The sequence below is a fragment of the Trichomycterus rosablanca genome, chromosome 17, assembly GCF_030014385.1.
Source record: "Trichomycterus rosablanca isolate fTriRos1 chromosome 17, fTriRos1.hap1, whole genome shotgun sequence".
In the NCBI taxonomy this organism is placed as follows: domain Eukaryota; kingdom Metazoa; phylum Chordata; class Actinopteri; order Siluriformes; family Trichomycteridae; genus Trichomycterus; species Trichomycterus rosablanca.
In genome coordinates, this window is record NC_086004.1 from 20,791,687 (window position 1) to 20,812,565 (window position 20,879).

Here is a 20,879-nt window from a genome sequence, read left to right on the forward strand (position 1 = left end):
AAGTTAACTGGCTGCTTCAAGTTAAAGGTCTGAGTTGGCAAATATTTGAAAAGTCGTATGTTGGAATCATGAAACCACCTCCTTGTTTCTACACTCACTGTCCATTTTATCAGCTCCACTTACCATACAGAAGCAATTTGTAGTTCTACAATTACTGACTGTAGTCCATCTGTTTCTCTGCATGCTTTTTTAATCTCCTTTAACTCTGTTCTTCAATGGTCAGGACCCCCACAGGACCACCACATAGTAGGTATTATTTGGGGGGTGGATCATTCTCAGCACTGCAGTGACACTGACATGGTGGTGGTGTGTTAGTGTGTGCTGTGCTGGTATGAGTGGATCAGACACAGCAGCGCTGCTGGAGTTTTTAAATACCGTGTCCACTCACTGTCCACTCTATTAGACGCTCCTACCTAGTTGGTCCACCTTGTAGATGTAAAGCCAGAGACGATCGCTCATCTATTGCTGCTGTTTGAGTTGGTCATCTTCTAGACCTTCATCAGTGGTCACAGGACGCTGCCCACAGGGTGCTGTTGGTTGGATTATTTTTGGTTGGTGGACTATTCTCAGTCCAGCAGTGACAGTGAGGTGTTTAAAAACTCCAGCAGCACTGCTGTGTCTTATCCACTCATACCAGCACAACACACACTAACACACCACCACCATGTCAGTGTCACTGCAGTGCTGAGAATGATCCACCACCTAAATAATACCTGCTCTGTGGTGGTCCTGGGAGAGTCCTGACCATTGAAGAGCAGCATGAAAGGGGGCTAACAAAGCATGCAGAGAAACAGATGGACTACAGTCAGTAATTGTAAAACTACAAAGTGCTCCTATATGGTAAGTGGAGCTGATAACATGGGCAGTGTTTGTAGAAACAAGGAGGTGGTTTTAATGTTATTACTGATCAGTGTGCATTTTCATAAATGATTATTCAAAAATAAAAAAAAAGATCAGTTTAAAAATAATAATAATAAAACATTTTTCCATACAGTGCCACCAAGTATAACCCATTCCTGAACCCATACTCACTAAATTCACTTTCCTTCATCTGTACCCCTGCTGGCGCGTTCACTTCCCCTTGCATTCCTGCCTGCCTGCCTGCCTTGGCTGCTTGTTTTTGTAGCTAGTTTTAAGTGCCTCTCCCAGGAGCCCCTCATCAGCAACTTAATAAGAGCTCTTGGGAACAATTAAACACCGTCTTTAACTCTGTTCTAACCACGGAGGTAAAAATAATCGTAAAAATGTTGCCAAATAGAGGGGGCTCAGAGGGAAGCGTTCAGAAATCACAAACCGTCTTTTGCTCTGTCCTGTATTCCCTCAACTGGGGCGCGGGCGAAAGCTGACAGAGTTGCAGCCTGTGACAGACACATTTACTCAGCTTTCTTTTGCAGCCCCTTGTGGCATCCCATGTCCCTCCCTTTACCCTTTGTTTTATTTTCTTTCTTTATTTTATTTTTTTTCTCTTTCAGAGAAGGAACTGACATGTGAATAAATATGTATTGTCTAAGCGACTTTGTTGTTGTGTATGAAAGATCTTCAGCAGAATGTGCAATTATGTGCATTATTACAGGAATATGTCTTGTTCTGGTTATGGAGGAAATTAAATTTTGCCTGAAATTTCATCTTTTTTAAAGCCTGCTATGGCACAAGAAGAGAAATTACTCAAAGCAATACATTTATTGCTTGATGGTATCTGGAAAATAGGGTTTTGTCCTGCAGCTGTAATAGAAATAATTATACATTAATGATGCCTTTACTAAGACAGCTTATTAGAGGATCCGAAAGGCCTGATAGAACCCATATTGTGTTGTGCTGCCTGCTTTAAAAGATTTACTTTGTTCTGTCTCAGGGGAAAATAGCAAGGCACACTAAAATCTGCAGTCACTTATGATACATAACTAACACTGGCTTTTCTCATCCTTCCTCCTTTGTAAAGAAATGCCTTTATGCTTCCATTTATCACAATGAATTCTATCTTTGTTTTGCTTAAGGTTAATTAAATCTATTTTTAATACAGTTGTGTTTTTGTTTTCTTTACACAGGTGGCACTATCACTTTGAAAGATCTTGAAAATCTTCACAGACTGTGGATTCTTCAAACCAAAGCCCATTACCGGGCCTCTTAGCTTTGCTGAGCCCTGGAAATACCAGCAATTTGGAATTCTGCATCATCTCTTCAAGCCCCAGCCAAAGGACACCCTTCAGTGCCCAAGCACTGGATCTGAAAGCTTTACCTTTACTTATACCAATAGAAAAAACCCAAAACACTGTAGCTTTAACGGTTGTGATAGCTTCAACTGGCCTTTGCACCGAAACCTGTTGTGACTGCGAAGGTTGTGACCTTTCTGGTGCCCGCTTCAAACAAGCACTTGAAAAAGGAGGACACGGTCAGAGAGGGACTTCCGAGCGACGGCAAATCAAACCAAAAACCAAAACAGGTAAGGCTGTAATATCACCTTTGCTTCCTGCTGGCTAGATACCCTGATACTGAGCAAATCTGTTGCTTTTAATGGTGCACAGCATGGCCTTACTTTACACTGGGCCTTCTCAAGAGGCTGCAGATAAGCAGCTGGGTTTTAAGGCTTGGGACCTGGTTTGGTCCTTTAAGATTAGACATGTGTGTTAGGTTGTTTGGTAAGCTCTTGTAGGGTGCTTATGTCGAATCGCATTCAGAGACGTGATGGCTGTGGAGATACAGGGGCATGAGCTGGAAGACTTGTGCCAGGATGCCGGATCCAAAGGGCACAGACTGGCAGTGGTCATATAAAATTATCTAAAGGTTCTACAATATGGAGACAAATTTGTGGACTTCAGATGGCACTGTTACTGTGCAGTAAGCTGTGCCAAGGCTACAGCGTAGATCTAAAAGATTGGAACCTGGTTTGGTCCTTTGAGATGAGACGTGTGTTAGGTTGTTTGGTAAGCTCTTGTAGGGTGCTTATGATAAATTGCATTCAGAGACGTGATGGTTGTGGAGATACAAGGGCATGAGCTGGAAGACTTGTGCCAGGATGCCGGATCCAAAGGGCACAGACTGGCAGTGCTCATATAATATTGTCTAAAGGTTCTACAATATGGAGACAAACTTGTGGACTTCAGATGGCACTGTTACTGTGCAGTAAGCTGTGCCAAGGCTACAGCGTAGATCTAGTCCATTTTATAATGAATTAGCTTATTCTCCATGCTATATTTTTTGTTTCTGCAACATGGCCAGCATGCTAGCTTATTAACTCATTTGAATAATACTATCCTCTGCTCCCTGTACAATTCTGAATAGAAGTAAATGGTGTTTATGGAATTAAGTGAATAAAAAGTAAACAGGCAGAACAGAAAAATGGCTTGGTATCAGCCGGGCTCCAAGGAGCGCACAGGCTTTTGTTGGAAAAGTTCAAAGTAATTTTGCCAAATTTAGGTCAGTGCAAATTATGAATACGCAGCGGGGCGCCGTCATTTGTGAGAAAAAGAGAAAGCAAATAAATAAAAAACCTAACAGGCTGAGTTCTAAGCTCTCGCGTGTATCTTTAAGAGCTGACTGTGTTATTTTTGCTGCTTAGCATAGAAAATATAAAACCCTTGAACGCATTACCCCAAAATGCTATGCATCACTGCTAATTAAAGATATAGTCAGCAAAAGGCTAACCTTCTGAAAAGTTTCAACAAACACTGAGCCTAAAAGGGTCAGCTGGCTTACAATATGCCAAAGATAATGCTGCAGGAGTCACGTCCAGAGTATGCCTCCGTCAGGAGAACAAGTATCCCGCTCCCCACCTTTTTCTATCCCCTTTCCTCCCTTCCTCCCTCACACCATCCGGGAGTGCTAATGGAACAGTGCTCGTAGCCCTGGGCTTCGGCACCAGGCCCCGCTCTGCATATGGGATGCACTTTGTGTTGCAGCCTGGGTCGCTCCCTTTGTGCCAGCCCACTTTGGCCTCCTGGAAAAAAAAAGCCGTGCATGATTTCATACATGAAAGATATATGTAATTGGACAGCAGCGCCTATACACTGCATTTACAATTCTAAACAGATACGGTAAAAGGCAAATCTCCCTTGGTCCTACTTTGCTTTCCTTTTTTCGGCGGAAAATGCATTTGCACATATCAGGCGATGGTCTGTGAGGGGGGAAAAAAGCAAATCATACATTATCACAAAAATTTTCTATGCATTATGTAGCTGTTTTGTACATCCTAAACACTGCTTTGTTGTTTGTTTGTCTTTTTTAGGGTTTATCTGTATGGTTAAAAACAGGAAAATACTCCATGTAGATTAGTGGTCTACATTTTTGTAGAGGAGTTTTATTTAGACGTGATGATATTGCTTATTAGAGTTGATTTACTAGCGCTGAATATGTTTTTGTGACCTATGATATGCACAGCGCAGAGCATAAATTGAGACAAATGTTTGTGGGTGACTCTTGGCCATTTTTATTCTCATTTTAATAGCAGCTAGGTGATTAGGCAAAGGGGTTTTGCTATCAATTCATGCAAAGCATGACTATGTATGCACACCTGTGTCTGTGGTAACCTGGTCACTGTGAAACTGAATTACTTCCAGAAGAACCAGTTTCATTTATTTGACATTGGAGTGTACGTGTGTGTGGTACTGATTAAAGGTGTTTGTGTGTATGTGTGTGTAGGGTGGGTTGGGGACACACCCAATCTTCTTTGGTGATTTTTTTTTTTCGGGCCTTTTTGCAAAACACCCTCCTGCCGTGTTAATATAGTGCCGAGGTAAACGCTTATCCTGTTAATTGCTCTAACGAGCTCACACCTTGCTGCAGAATAGCCTCTCACACGGCTTGGGCCAATCCCCCTCTGGCCGTCACAGGCCACATACTGCAAGAACGAATGTTCAGCCTCCTCCTGCTCCCCATTTCTTTACCAGCCCACCTGGCATGCAGCCCCAGAGGTCACTGGGGTAAGAAGAGATGTGAGGTTAAGCATCCCATAACTCACTGTGCAGTCCCCAACAATTACAGCACATGTGCATCAGCTGTGCCGCTCGCTGCAGGAGAAGAGCCCTGGCCCTGACCAAGCCTCATGGTCAGGAGTGAGGATGTGAGAATGGGATACTCAACCCTGTGCAGCTCTGGCTCAGTGTTTTTGGCTGGCAGGGTTTGGCCACAGGGCAGTTTCTACTTGAAAATTTATGCTAATTGGGATTAGACCACGTCTAAAAGACATCTAAATTTCTTGTTGTTGTTGTTTCTCCGGAATTACTATAATCAACTATTTATTTGCACTTCTACTACAACAGCAAATTGTGATTTACTGTCATGTTTTACGTCATAGTTAAATAGTGTTGTCTTATGTTAATAATATTAATTTGATTTGTTTTAAATTGATGCACATATTTAAATCAAGTACATTTAGTGCAACCCTGTATGTGACTTAAAATATATTTATTTATATATTGTTTAATGAATTCATGTTATATATGTTGGATATTAAAATATAAGCAGATAAAACCTACAAATTCACAGACAACAGAAATTTAATCAAGAATAATGCTTACAAATCCATTTAAATAAAAACTATGTATTTATTTGTTCTATTTAGGCTTCGTTGTTGAATGTTGGGAGTGTGTGTGTGTGTGTGTGTGTGTGTGTGTGTGTGTGTGTGTGTGTGTGTGAAGAGGTGTGTGTGTGAAGAGGTGTGTGTGTGAAGAGGTGTGTGTGTGTGTGTGTGTGTGTGAAGAGGTGCGCTGAAGGATTTGCGCATTTTGACTCTTTCATTCTCGCTTTGTCCTCTCCGCGCCTGCCTTCACCTGTCACATCTCATCCCGCTATATGATGCGCAAAAATCTGCGCAAACGGTGCGTTCGGTTCTGTTTAAACCTGCTTTGGGATGCGCATCGTGAACATTGGTCTATTTTGCATGATTTTAGTAGGCTCTTGGAAGTCATGGTGTTATAGTTTAAATTCGGGAGAAATAGTTTTGCAAGGAAAATATCCCTTAACGCAGGCCCAGTGTGTCTGTCTATATCTATATATAATATATTATATAGTGTATAGACAATACATAAAATTGTGCATCATATGTATTCATGAGAGTATTGTTTTAATATACTTTTAATTATGTATGTAGTGTGAGTGGTGTTGTAACCCACGTTTTATTTCTGTAGATAATAAATACATTAGGATGTTTCCGAAGTTGTCCCCCACTCTTTCATGGCTTTGAGGTGCGTTGTTGGATTTTAAAAGTTCTATTTGGTTTGATTTCAAACTATAGATCCATCAGAACAGTCGTTATATAGCAGGTATATTGTTAGTAGGATGTGGTTTTTGAAGACTTTGAATTTTTAAATATAACCAGAATAGAGTAGAATAGAATAGAATCTTTATTGTCACTATACACAAGTACAATGAAATTTCGAGTATAGTAGTAATCACAGAAAAATTATTTACACTCTAAAAGATAAAAAAAAATAAAAAAGGAAGAAAATCATAATATATATAATAAATATATAAATAATATAATAAATAAATATATAAATATATAAATAATATAAATAATAAAAAGAATATAGCAAGTGTGTGTGTGTGTGTGTGTGTGTGTGTGTGTGTGTTCTTTAAAAAAATTTATATCTATAGCCTGACTGTTTAGTGTTTGAATATTTGAGTTAGTATACAAAACAATTGATTATACAGTTTGCAGTTTAATAAAACTTGGAAAAAAACATTTGTTTATTTATTTGTTTGTTTGTTTATTTGTTGCACATTAATGCTCCACGGTTTGATTTTATCCATACCGTTGTCTGAAGTAAAATAATAATGATGGTTTAGGACTAGGTGTTTTGCCCCAAGCTGCGACTCTCCTTTATCCTGCCTCAGATTTGGGCACAACAGACGCAGAGAAATACCTTTTTTTTTTACTTGTTTAAAAGGTGGTGCACTCACTGTAATTCGTTCTGGTGTTAGATATTGGACTAACAATCAAGTAAAGTGTGATTTCTACAATGCAAAATTCAAAGCAACATGTATATGGACACTAATATTTTAATATAATGCGGTTAGTTAGCCTATATCAAAACTAGAAAATAGAAAGAAGTGAATGGCATAACGTACATGGGCAAGCTTCAGGACTACAGTCTCAAGTGCACCGTGCGTTAAGGTCTCTCTCTCTCTCTCTCTCTCTCTCACACACACACACACACACACACACACACACACACACACACAGAGAGAGAGAGGTCTGAAAAGCGCACGCACTATGAACTATGCCACATGTTTAATCCTTTATTTTGATAATGGTTTATATCATAAAATCATTCAATGACTTGTTGGAAACAATGTATAAAATTCCAATTTCAATCAAAAGGTTTCTGGAAATCTGTTTAAGTAGGCTATTTAGATAGATTGAAGGAAATGGAGCGAATCTCGAATAATAGAAATGAATACGAAACATTTTCTTTATAAATGACTGAAAAATTTCGACAGCTGTTTTTTTTTTGGCTTCGATGTTTTGTTTTGTGTTTTCTTTATTTTAACCGTGTTTTATTGTTTTCGGTTTAAAAAGTCCTTAAAATACATTAATTTCATACATTAATAATAGTTACATCTAAAATGGTTCAATCTTTCTCTAAATAAGATACAGGCAAATTTACATCTATAATGCGTAATTTTTAATCGTATTTGTTTCAATAATTAATATGTAAATAACAGAAAATTGTGCGCGCAATGGCATCGCATTTGAAACAAGAACAAACTTTCGAGCGTTAATTAATGACCAATTACACCTGATTAATTATGTCAATTAATTATACAATGTAATTTTATTTTATTATTCCAATTTTTTTAATTATTTATTGTTTTCAATCGGCATTCCACAGGTCATTTTATTTTTTGTTTGAATAATTAACAAGTCAAATCTTATGTTAATGGTTTTCTTTATTATACATCAAGTTCACATTCAAACATCAAAAAAAGTCGTATTTTCGAAAAGCACTTTAACAAGAAAAATACATCAGACACAAAAATACAAAACACCAATGTGTAACAAATTTTCAGGCAAAATCAAAATATATTTAAAAGTAATAATTAGTAATAATTCAGTAAGTTAGCAAAATGTTCGCATATGTTTTGCGTACATAATTATAAAATGTGCCTTTTTGCATTTCAATCACCTTCATTCTTTAAAATAAAAAAGACAAGCTTTTAGTGGACGAATCTATGTGTATTATAGCCCGTTTATACATTAAAATTTTAATAAAAACACTAGTTTCGACTAGTGTCGAAAACATGGATATATAGCATATGTTGACAGTACATATAAAGCACCAAGAGGCTTTATAATATGACGCATTTAATGCGAAACCTTTTTTAAAAAATAACATTTTTTGCTTATGCATTCTTTAAACCTGTTGTTTTTACCTGTAATATTCTGAAACAAAAACAGGATGTGTTTATGATGTAAACTACCCATTTTCCAAAATTTTATTCTCCTCATTGTGAAGATTAAAACAAGTATTATTTTAAAAAAAAAACATACTTTTTTTTTTAAACATTACAAACATGTTTATATGCTTGCTTTTTAAAAACCACGTTACAGTATTTCGAACATGTACCCATAAATATGAAAGTTTATAAAAATATTCCTTATATTTGAAGCATAGAAATATCAAATTACATTAAATGAGCCATCTCCGCTTTGGATATGAAAATATTCTAAATATATAATAAATGACAATCTTTGATTGTGGTAAAATCAATATGTGAGTGTGTATGAAAGGTCTAAAAGCTGCGCAGATCTCAGTGAAGCTGAAACTGAAGGCAGGACAGATGGAAGATGAATTATAACGCGCTTTGGTTTAAATTAAAGCATAAAGCTTTGGTTTGCATAAAGTTGAGGAAATATTTGAGCTTGTGCCGGCAGCGGTTCTGCAGCACCATTTCAACTCATTTGTATGTATGGAAATGTGTGCAGTGCAGGCTGCGTGAGGGTGAGGGTGAGGGTATAGCGGGTATAGCGGGGCAGAGAGCTCTGGCCGAGCAGGTCCATCCCTTGGTCAGAGTGAACATAAGAGGGCGCTGCCATTGCACCTGGTAATGCGTACTGCCCCTGCAAACGGCCGGACAGTGGCTTCTACTGCCGGCCTGCCAAGCCAGTAATGAACTTCAGGTTCTGTTGTAGCTCTGCTGAAGCATTCAAAGCCAAATCGCTGACTTTCTTTGGGCTACTGTAGGTGATATTCATACTAATTGGGATATAGATTCCAGCAGGCATAGGTGATAGTGAAAATCTTTCATTCCATTACAGTATATTTACATTTTACATTTTACATTATCCAGAGCGACTTACAGAAGTGCTTCCATAGTAAACATTTCATTACTCTAGTTTAAGTAGACAACAGTCCAAGAACACAAATCTGCTAAAACCTGTTAGAACCAAAGTGGGTTTTTTTTATGCAATTTTATGACATTTCTGAAATGTTCTTATGGTAACAGTAGACATCATGCCATCCATATACTAAATTTGATCCAGTAGTGTTCATTTTGGGTCCTGTTTGTAAAAAATCTCTACCTCACATGGAAATTACAAAGCATACCTGCATTATCTAAACATAATAACCGTTTCTGATAGTTTGCTGTACAGGTCCGATTGGAAAATGCGTATATGTAGACATATGTCAGTTCCTCAGTATTACAAAGGCTGTATGTTTTTTTTTCTTTATGAAGGATTTTATTTTTATTTCTTTAAACAAATTTCTCCAAACCGTGTTAGAATCTCCTGGGTATAGTTTTTCTGGCAGTGTAACTTGCGTGCCGAACCGAAATGGTCATCATTCTTTAATAAAGTAGAGGGAATATTGCAGACTGATGCTTTTATCTTTGAATGCTTTTACCCGGTCTCATTTCCTCACCGTGAATGCGTTTTTGAGCTTTATTATTTGAGGATGGCACGCGCTGAGGTTAACACACACACACACACACACACACACACACAGGTTTGTGTATGCTACATCTTCTTTCCCCGTTCGGATTAAGGTCGGCTTCATCACTGAACGTGAGTAGATGTTATGGTTTACGCCTATAAATGATCAGCCTGGTAAATTCCTGGTACAGAGATCATTCAGTATGTTTTTCCAACTAGTGTTGAAGATGTGTCATTTTTATCATTGTAGCCTAAAAAACATTTAGATTTTTTTTTAGATAGACCACAAGATTTTTTGCTTTTACTGACCACACGGCCATGATTCGTGAGCTGACAATGTAGTGCTGGATATATCCCACTGTATTCCAAGTCAGCTAAGTTTAGACTGAGGGATACAATGATCTCCGGCCTTGTTATTATCCCACTGCCCCTCCAACTCCTCTTGCACTCTATTTTCTATCCATTCATTTTTACAATGTCGTCTTCCCAAGAGAGCAGACACGCCGCAAATCCTGGAGTTCCCTTCTGTCTGTCTTCCGCAGCGCAAAAATACGAGCGTCACTTTATGGGGGTTTTATCAAGTCTCCAATGCGCAGTGTTCAGATTTTGCATGCAGGTTACCATCTAATAGCACAACTATATAATGTTTATTAATGTCAAAGTCCATAATGCAGGGCGTTTCATATGGAGATACGCGTCTTTGTGATCTGACGTATGTGTGCCAAGTCCCAGCACGGGGCTCCTCAGGGCTGCTGGTCATTACATGGCAGGACACAAATGAACACAGTTTGCATAAGTATGCTATGCTGTAGATATTATTACTGACATGTATTATCAGTTTTTTTTAAATATATAAATAGCCTATTATTTGTGCGTCTTAATGTGACACATCTTATAAGCGTCTTATTACTATAGCTCTAAATTCAGTATATTTTCCATACAATTGGCCTACATCAATGTATTTTAAAATAGATATACAATCAAATAATAATAATAATAAATACAAATTATGTATTATGCATTATTTGGTTCCCATCTCTTAAAAGCCAAATCATTCGCATTTGCTCAACTAATTTTAGAAAATACAGAGGGAGCATCTCTGAGCAGTAAACAGTATAGGGGGTCGTTTTAAAATAAGATCTTCACATAGGACAGATCAACCAGTGCTGAATAAATAAACAATACCAGTATTCCATAAAACTGTATTTTTATTTATTTTTTATTAAATTGCTTAAATGAAACACATAAGGTCTTAAATGCACGTAAGACCCTCTGTCGGTCTGAGACCATTGATGCAAATGATACGTCCTCACATTAAGGTGTTGCAAAAAGTGTGCAAAATCAATAAAAAGACATTGTATGGACTACCGTGGCAATAATTTTCCAGTTGGTTTATAAAAATGCATGATTCAGAAAGCATCGAAATGAAATTTACCTGCAGACCCAGACAGCATTAGCCATCAGTAATATAACCTGATGAAATTTACCATTCAAAAGACAACGTACTGATTTGTTGATTTATTTATTTTTTGCATTGATATGACAGACCACGTAAAACAATTGTCTGCTTCTTTTCCAGTAAATGTTAAATAATCGATTAGAGTCCTTGTTAAATCTGCCTTTTTGAGTATTAGGGTCCCTTGGAGCTGTTAGCAGTAAAAGTGCATGGAAACGAGGAGAGCATTGAGTCTTTTAAGAGAATCAACAATAGAATTATCATGACAAAGACAAGTGAGTTTTAGGTTCAGAAGTCTAGCACATGTTTTGGAGAACATAGACCTGACCTGTTCTATCCTGAAGAAAGAGTGGAACCTGTGGAGAAACAGATCAGCCACTGCAGTCCTAAAAGGAAGGTCCTGAAATACACGGTTGGGTTATTATTTAAAAATTGGGTTTTATTGCCAGTGTATTTTATCTGGTGTTCATGATTTCTATAATACATAATTTAGCCTAACCTTCAATTCAAAATATAAAGCCCATATTTTAAAATCCAATTCAAATTGTTAGGAATGTATTTCTGTACTTAATACAAAATTAAATCAAAAAGCCACAACAAGCCAATACATATGAATACAGATATGTCAATATACATTTTACAAGCCTAGGCGATTTTGTAATTGTAGTCCACCTCTGTGTAAGTACAAACTTTTAAAGGTATCCTGTCCCTGTTGTCTTTTACACTGTCTGGTGTGCGTGTGCGCGCTTGTGTGTGTGTGCACGCGCGCTCTGGCTTTTGCGTGTGTGTGTGTGTGTGTGTGTGCGGGTGTGTGTGTGTGTGTGTGCGTGCGCTTGTCGTCTTGTGTTTTGCAAAGACCACATCGTGATTTTTAAATCATTTTTATTAAATAAAATATTTAGCTTTATTTTGCACTTCTTGAAAGTATTTCTTAAAAATCCAAATTGATGTATGCTGCTTTACACTTTTTACACAATATTTAAATGAAAGCAGGTCAGGTCAGTTTATCCCTGAATTCCTTTTTTTCCTAATAATTGTTTTTTAATTAGAATTAGAATTAAATTTTAAAGATTATTAGGATACGTTTTTTTTTGGTGGATTGTAATGCTTTAATGTAATGTTAATGGTTGTAATTGCTCGGTCGTCTCTCTATACCCACAGCATGCATAAGTGCTTGCTGTTTTTTCATTTTTATTTATTTTTATTTATGATTGCACAGATGTTAAAAAAAATAACTCATGACTACGGTTGTTTATGGCATGCAGGGTGCAGATGCCATTCCATAGCTAAACTGAGTTCAGGTTCAACATAAGATATCACACACTCGAAATAATAGGTAGTCTTGTAGACATGCATTCTGTATTATTATTATTATTATTATTATTGCTATTATTATTTCACACATAATTGTATTAAAAACAACATGTCGATTTGTCTTTATAATAACTGTGTCATTATACGTACAGATATTACATATATAAACTTTCTTGGGAAAATAATAATAAATATGGTATTGTAAATAATTTGTTTTGTAAAAATAAATAAAAAATAAATAAAGAAATACATGATGCTGTTAACTTGAACTAACTTACTTCGCGTTTAGTGTGCGTGTTCAAGTGTATTTTCTTATCCAGATGTTATTGCTTTAAAACGCCTTCAAAAGTTAACATCAGCTCTAATTCCGTGTTGCTTTATCAATATTGTCCAGTTGTTTTTAATCTTGTTTTTTTTTATAATTAAAGAGAAAGAAAATGTACATACTTGTTTATGCAAAAATAATTCTGATATTGAGTTACTGTATCAGAAGTGTGTCAACACTATGATTACACATGCACCCTAAAAAAATAGTGATTAAAGTAAATTAACTGTAAACTATTAATAAGAATGATTCATCTATAAATGTAAATATGCATATGAAACGATACAAAATAGAATGTAACGTCTTTAATGCTTTTTTTAAAGACGCGACCGAAATCAGAGGTAAAACTGCTGTGTGCGGTTGGTTTTCTCGGCACTTTGGCTGCCTCGCTTCTAATCCAAACCCTTACTTTTTTACCGTACTTAATTCCATATTTTCAATTCCTGATCATTACTTTCTTCTATTTCTTCATCTATCTATCTATCTATCTCTCCATCCGTCGCTCCCTCCTCCTCTTTCTCCCTCCCTCCCTCTCTCTCCCTGGCGCTCTCCTTTGCTGAATCTTATTGATCCAGAAGGTGGCTAATTAGCCCTTCCCGTCGTGCCTGTGTAATGAAGCACATGCGCACTGAATTAATCACAGCCATTTTTTTGCAGGAAACTAATTAGCAGGAATAAAGATCCAAAGAGTTTTTTTCTTTTCAATCATCAGATCTCACTTTCACCTCTTCCTCTCTCCCTCTAACACGAGACTCATCGTCCGCTTTGCATCCAAATTATTTTTATATTGCCTTTACAACTAATACTTCGGCTTTTCCCCTCTCTCTGCTCGCCCGCAACAACAATGATCTTTCTTTTAGCATCCTAAACGCAAACTGACCAAAAACGGACTGCCTTGATGGGATCTTTAGCCAAACCGACTCAATACTGGATTAAAAAGCGAGGATCTCAAAGCGGCAGCAAAAAAATTGTAAGTTTCAACTTTGCTTTCTCTCTCCCCGTTTCTCTTTTCTATCTTTACGCCGAGCTACGGTGCTTTTCACTTCCAGTAGCGGTCTACGGCAAGCTTTTACCGAGCTTTTTACTCGATCGTGCCCGCTTTAGGTGTGACAAAGAGCAGGCAATCGCTGGGTATTTTCATGATGCAAGTGCTTTTTTTATTTGTTCGCCTTTTAATGATATCGTTACCTGTGTTTACATCTGGTCCTTCGTCCTCGTTCTTCTCGCCAATGGAAGGAAAGAAAGTGGCAAGACAGCGGTTCCTTTTCCAAACAGTTGCCCACAAACCACGGATTTACAACACATTTCCGCCTTTCGATTCATTTGCAGTATTCAGAAAAGAGTAAACAGTGTAAAGTGAGGTGCTTTTAGCGTGTTGGTAATGAAAAAAGCGTGTCCGTGGAGCAGCCAGGTGTTCAGCGGGAGCTGCGACCGCTCGCAGCCTGGAGAGGAGCACGTTCGTCCGGGCAGTGGCTCCGTCCGTGTCTGGTGACCGGGAAGCGTCAAGCGCGGCTCCATTTCATTCAGAATCCCCTGCATGTCTTGTATCGTTCTCCTGCTTTTCCACGAGTCGAATATCCGTGTATTTGGACACATCTTTACTTTTCCACCAGTCACTTAAAGTGCCGTTTTCTCTCCGCCCTGCTTTGCATTTCAGTTCCTCTCTACTTAGCGTCACTTTGTTTTCGCCTGTTTTCTTGTATACATTCTTTTACCGATGGCTTTGTCGAGTTTATTTTTGTTGAATCCCAGACAGACTTGCGTACAGATCGATGGTGGTAGTGTGTGTGCGTGTGTGTGAGGATGTTTAGGAGTGTGTGTGTGTGTGTGTAGGATATAAAGATGGAGGGAGCCCCGGGTCTCCTTTCATCATATCAGCGGCTCAGGTCGAGCTCTGCTCCGGGGAACGCACGAAGCTTAAGCCCCAGCTCGGGAAAAAAAACCTTTTTCCTTATAAACACACCCAGCATAGGGTTGTACTGGAGGATACAGGAACAGTATAAAGACGAGACAAAACAACATTTATGCGTATTAAAGGATTAAAAAAAAGAATGTTAATTATTAAAACATCTAAATCAACGCATTTCTGTCAGAATACGAGCGCGAGCGATACAAAACCTGCCATCGCGTGCACCGTCGGCAAAGTTCAAAGGCAACTTGAATTTCAAATTTTAACGGTTTTTCACAACCTAGCGTATTTCAGCGTTTAAAGCTGGCGTGTAGCTAAATAAAAACACGAAAAATGGACGAAACGCGAAGAAACGTGTATAGATATATTATAACTCGTTAAAAAGGAACAGGTGTGGCGTTAATAAAATGGGGAAAAGGTGAGACGGGAGCCTAAATTAGCGTAAAGGAAAACATAGGTGAGTTCCCTCATTAAGACAGTAAAAAGCAGAAACGCGACGCAGCTCTGCGACGACGCCGACACATCGATGAGATCCGAAAAAAAAACAGAGCAGAAACACATGGACACAAAAATGAAAGGCTAGACTATATGCGGGGAGATAGAAAGAAACCAGAGCCATGAGTTTTGGCGACTGAGAGTTAGAGAGAATGTGTTTTTTTTTTTTGCCAGTGGAGTCTGGGGTTGGGGAGGCTGGAGAGAGGGGGAGGCTCAGGGACTGGGGTCACACTGCAAAAAGAAAGGAGCAAAGGGGTCACTAAGTCACTGTAAGATAAAGGAAACAGAAAAGGAAAGGTCTGCAAGGACTGGGAAAGAGTGACAGTGAGTTTGACTTGTGTACAAGGGTCGTACAAAGCCTAGAGGTGTGTAGTCATGTGTTTCAGAGAGCTAGAAATTTGCCTGATGTTAAAATATCGAACTGACTACATTCGTAATGTGTTACGTCCTCAGTTTGAAAGTGTTTATTAACATGGAGAAAGGCACGCATGTCGAATAGGGCAGAAAAGCGCAACCTAGAGGGACAGGATAGGACAGGTCAAATAGCCATGGGTCATGTGGAAGGAATCAGGGAAGGGGTCAGAAAAACAAATTCTGAGACCTTTCATCCCTCCCGACTTGTCTTAGCTAGAAAAAGCTTACAGAGCTTGTAGGAGGCTTACAACCTCTAAAGTAACAGTGAGCTGAATAAAAAATATATTATTATTATTATTATAAAACTAATAATAACACTATTATTATTCATAAAATACATTCGTTTTTATTGCAAATGAGCAATCACAACAAGTCTACCTGTGTAAACATTTTAAGCCATGTACTACATCTGTTTAAGATTATTTAAAAAGGAGTGTTCAGGCTTGTATGAGTGTGGGTGTTTTTTTTTTCATTTGTGTTTTTTTCCCCCTTAATTTTCATAGGGGGCATAGTGGGCCATAGTGTTCTTCCCTTTTTACGCAGCCCCCTCCTTTTTTAGAGAAAAAAAAATGAGAAGGAGGGAGTGAAGAGAAGGACAGATAAGTCAGGATTTTTGTGGCTCCCAGCTCCGTGGTTGAGGGGTGGCAATAATTACAAGCGTCACACCGAAAAGGATCTATAGCATATTACAGGTGCTGCACACACTCTCCCTCCCTTTTGCTTCCTCTTCCTCTCCCTCCTTTATCAAGCTGTACAAAACAAAGATGTGCCATGCCATCTTTCTTGTTTCTGAGACCCTTGTGCATATGATATTTATCTGTTATTCGCACTTACTGTGGATACTGCGATGGTAGATTTAGTTCATTTCAACAATCGACTGGCAGCTTGACATTCAATACGGCTTCCTTGTTAGAAATGTTACTTTTGGATTTGTAGTAAATATGTAACGACTGAATTTTTATTATTTTGATTTGTTAAATGACATATTGGTATAAAAAAAGATTCTCTGTTGTTGACTGTATGCAGTGCAATTCCGGGCTACAAAAAATCTCTGTCTGAGCAGAGGATGTGTTTGAATTGTGGTTTTACAAGGTGTCACTATCACTTATTCCCTTTTTAGTTAGCCGTTTTTCGTTTCCTGCAAACCACTGAATAAGCGTAGAAGGACGTTTTAAAATACAACATGTTCAGTCTTGGTTGGATTTGTTTTTGTAAGTAGGTTGTAGACCTGATTCCTGACTGAAAAGGTGATTTTTTAAATTCGACTTTTGTCATGTTTTTTAGTATGCATATATTTATATGTTTTAACCAGTATTTTTGTATATACATAATTATGTTGACATATTTTCTTTCTACTTCAGACTATTCGCTTTTTTAAAAATATGCGTCTGTGGAGGCAAAGATGATCTTATGTATTATTCATGTGACATAGATACATAGCCCCCTTTGACAGTTTTCTCTTAAAGGATACATACTGCTGTTAAGAATATTTGTTTTCTATGTGCAGTTCTGAAGTTGGAATATATTTATATTTGAGAAAATTCAGTGTTTTAATAGCTGTAATTAAAATTGCCATAATAATAATAATAACAATAATAATAAAATAGGTAAAATATATTAACAGTAACACCACATTTATTATTATTATTATTATTATTATTATTATACACTAGTAGTAACAATAATTTACCAATCAAGTAACAGCTGTCTCATTTTGGTCTTTGCAGCATTGATATGACCATATTTTTAACATGTCAAAAAAGATACAGGATTTGAATTATTTTTTATTTTTGAGCAGCAGTAGAAATGTTCACTGCTGCTTTCTTTTTTCCTCCCCGTCTACCTGAGGCCTTTTTCGCGGCTTTGTATCTTGTCCCGGTTATGTATGGTGTAAGAATGAAGACCACAGGATAATGAGGTGGCATGCTTAGCGTTATTGGTCTGAGTGATGGGGTGTATGTCCGTGGGTGTATGCGAATGGACATTGTCATAGGAATATAGAAAAGGGGGAGACGGTGTGTGTCTTTCTACCCCTCCCTATCCTTTCTCTATAATCTCTGAAGGCTGGCACCCTCAGGGAAAGCTCCAGTCATGTCTTCAGTGGTAGAGAGCCCTCTTTGGGCCGATGGTGGCCTGCTCACTGGATTGTATTTGCCATTAATAGCTGTGATTCAAGTGTGGCTATTCAAGATGCTATTATCATGTTATTAATTTTTTTATTATTAAATTTCTGAAGTATATTATACAGTTATGTTGTTTTATATAGATTAGGCATGTATTTTTTCAGTTTCCAAAAATGTAAATCATATTTTACCTAATGGTTGCCATGTTTGTTTCTGCACTGTAAATGAGGTCTGTGGGTATTAGTATATATACATATATATATATTAGTATATATATATATATGTATATATATATATATATATATATATATATATATATATATATATGTGTGTGTGTGTGTGTGTGTGTGTGTGTGCGCGTGTGTGTATGGATAAGCCGATCCTTGTCATGAGTTTCCCATTAATCCAGTCGTGCTGAGGGGCCAGGGAAAAGAAAATGTAGCGCCACCTCCATTTGCCGAGCGCTGTGTATGTGTGTAAATTAGGTTAGCAGGAGCAGTGGGTCCGATTACACATGATGGTTTTGAATATGTAAGAACGTGCAGTCAGGACCAGTTCTTCCAGTCTCCCCGCAGAGAGGCTGAGCACAATGCCGTCCATATCAGTGGCATCGCTAAAAGGACGAGCTCGTGTGGGTGGGGGTACTGACACTTTACCTGTCCAAGCACAGCCTCAACCACAACCGAGTACACTTTGCAGATCCTTTTTCTTTCGTATGCTACCATTTTTAGTGTTTTGCTTTTGCTCCTGCTTTTATTTTATTTGGCAGAGCTTTCTGCGGTTTAATGTTTGACAATATGTTATCATGTTAATCGTCTCACAGGTTTTATTCATGATAGGCAGGGTATGGGTTTTGTGCATTGTACACCTGCATTTTAATTTATTAATAAATGTTTTTTTCATAGGGTTGGAAAGATGTGCATAAGGATTACATTTTTAAAATAAAAAGGAATTGCAAACTGTACTCACCTCTCCATTACAACAACAGACACACACACACACACACACATTATCTAAGCTGTTGAGTTTTATCTTACATATCTACAAATATTGCGACAGAGAAGCACTGTGCCTACCTTGTAAAAAACACATGCATATAATAATGTAATTAAAGCAAATCTAAGGTGTATAATATTACAACCTCTGTCCATCTATCAAATGAATTTCACCAAGAAAGTGATAGTCGTATATTATATTTATATCCGTGAGTGTCTAAATTTGCCCTTTCCCATTAATGCTAGTAAACCAGCTGTGTTTCGGCCTTGCCGTGGCATCTGTTTGGATTCTTGGCCGGCTGACATGGTGCACGACCGAGTCCCATTCTGCTCCTCAGCCTTCTGCTCTGCATCAGCGTACCAGCGTCCAGCTCTCGACCGCCTCTTACCATCACAAAAGGCTAGAACGCATTAAAATGACGCCGCATGGGGCCCTGTGGCCTGTGACTTTGACCTGAACTCTTTATCTCTCTTTTTCTCTCTCTCCCCTTCTGCCCTCTTTTGATGCCGCATTCGACATTTTCTGCATGTGTTTTAAATAAGGCAAGCTGCCACCCTACTAGTCATACCGACATGTGCGTTATGTAATTGAAGCAGCGCTATTCTGCATGCAGAGAAATAAGTGTGTGTGTGCACATGTTAAAATCAACAGTCTGTCCAGACATATGGTACAGGCTTTGAGATAAGCATGCCCCACATTACTAGGTTTTATTAAAAAGCAGAATGTATTTTCTAAAAGGAGTTCAATCTCTGCTTGATATTATCAGTAATAATATTTTATATATTAACAAATGTTATCTAAATTAATAAATGTATTAACTCAAAATATTATTTACTATATTTTGTATATTAAAATCTATTGGCCTATCTATTCATATAATAATTTATTACTATATATATATATATATATATATATTTAAATAATACTGTATTTTTAAGTACTCATACCACTGAAGAAATATTTAAAGATTTAATATTTAGATTGACCGTGTAGGTTGTAGCATGATGTAGCAGCTCTGTGTCATGCTTTACTACTGATCATTGATCAGAAAGATCATTTGTATCATCAGGATTTATATCCGAATGTATGTTTGTGACACACTGAGTGTAAAATACTCGTATTTGAGTTGGTTTAATAGTCTGGAAGTTTAAATAACTAACGTGAATGTTTCTTTGCCAGTACATGATCATGTCCTACGGTACCTTTGTAATTATTTTGCAGTCTTTATCTTGTTGCAACCTTGTTTTCTAAGACAGATCTGTGAAAAATCTTATTAGCAAAGCAATTATATTTGCTTTAGATGAAACTATCAAATGCACAAGGAATTGTGCAAATATTAAGATGTTTGATTATTATTTTTTATTACAGAGCTTACATTGTGTCTGTATTTAATGTTGTGTAATAGAGCAGCATTATTAGACTGCATGTCTTTTTTTGAATGCCATAGTCAAAGTATATTATAAATTATTGTTTTTATTCTTTATTACGTCTAGAATAAAGACAGTGCATGGAAATGTAAGTGTTTACGTACAGGATGTAGCGTGAATTTAAGTGTGTTGCTCTGCAATGTTTGTGTTTCTTGCTAAATGTACATATTCGAGGGGATGATAGACAGGTTCTGTGTGTGTGTGTGTGTGTGTGTGTGTTGGTGTTGTAGGAATGCAGAACAGGGATGGGTTAGACCCTGGCACTTCCTCTCTGTGTACCGTTCAGCTTATCCTCCTTAGGATTAGAGCAAAAGAAAAGAGGGGTAACAGAGGTCCCCGCTACTTTCCCCTTACTTACTCCGTCCCCTCTCAGCTTTTTTTTTTTTTTTACGGTTTTGGTCCTCACAAAAAAAGCACGATCCATTCGCAAACGTGCGGCGGCTTGTCGGGTCCCCCGCGGTGGTCGGAGAGAGGAGGGACAAGAGCAAAAGAGAGGGGACGGAGAATTCGTTCAATATCAGCTCCAGGCCTCGCACCTCTTCAGCTCGG

The 20,879-nt window shown here is 37.8% G+C and overlaps 1 protein-coding gene across 2 annotated transcripts in view; it reads left to right on the top strand.

The window, feature by feature from the left end:
* Positions 1–2,350: 2,350 nt before the first annotated feature.
* zfhx3b (zinc finger homeobox 3b) overlaps positions 2,351–20,879 on the top strand; it is a 173,497-nt gene continuing 154,968 nt past the window's right edge. Inside the window, exon 1 of one of the 2 annotated variants that reach the window (XM_063012347.1) lies at positions 2,351–2,440. The gene's annotated coding sequence lies outside the window, so the exon portion shown is untranslated. Of the gene's footprint in view, positions 2,441–13,630; positions 13,937–20,879 lie in introns of those variants that run through there. The other variant, XM_063012345.1, reaches the window with a different exon arrangement.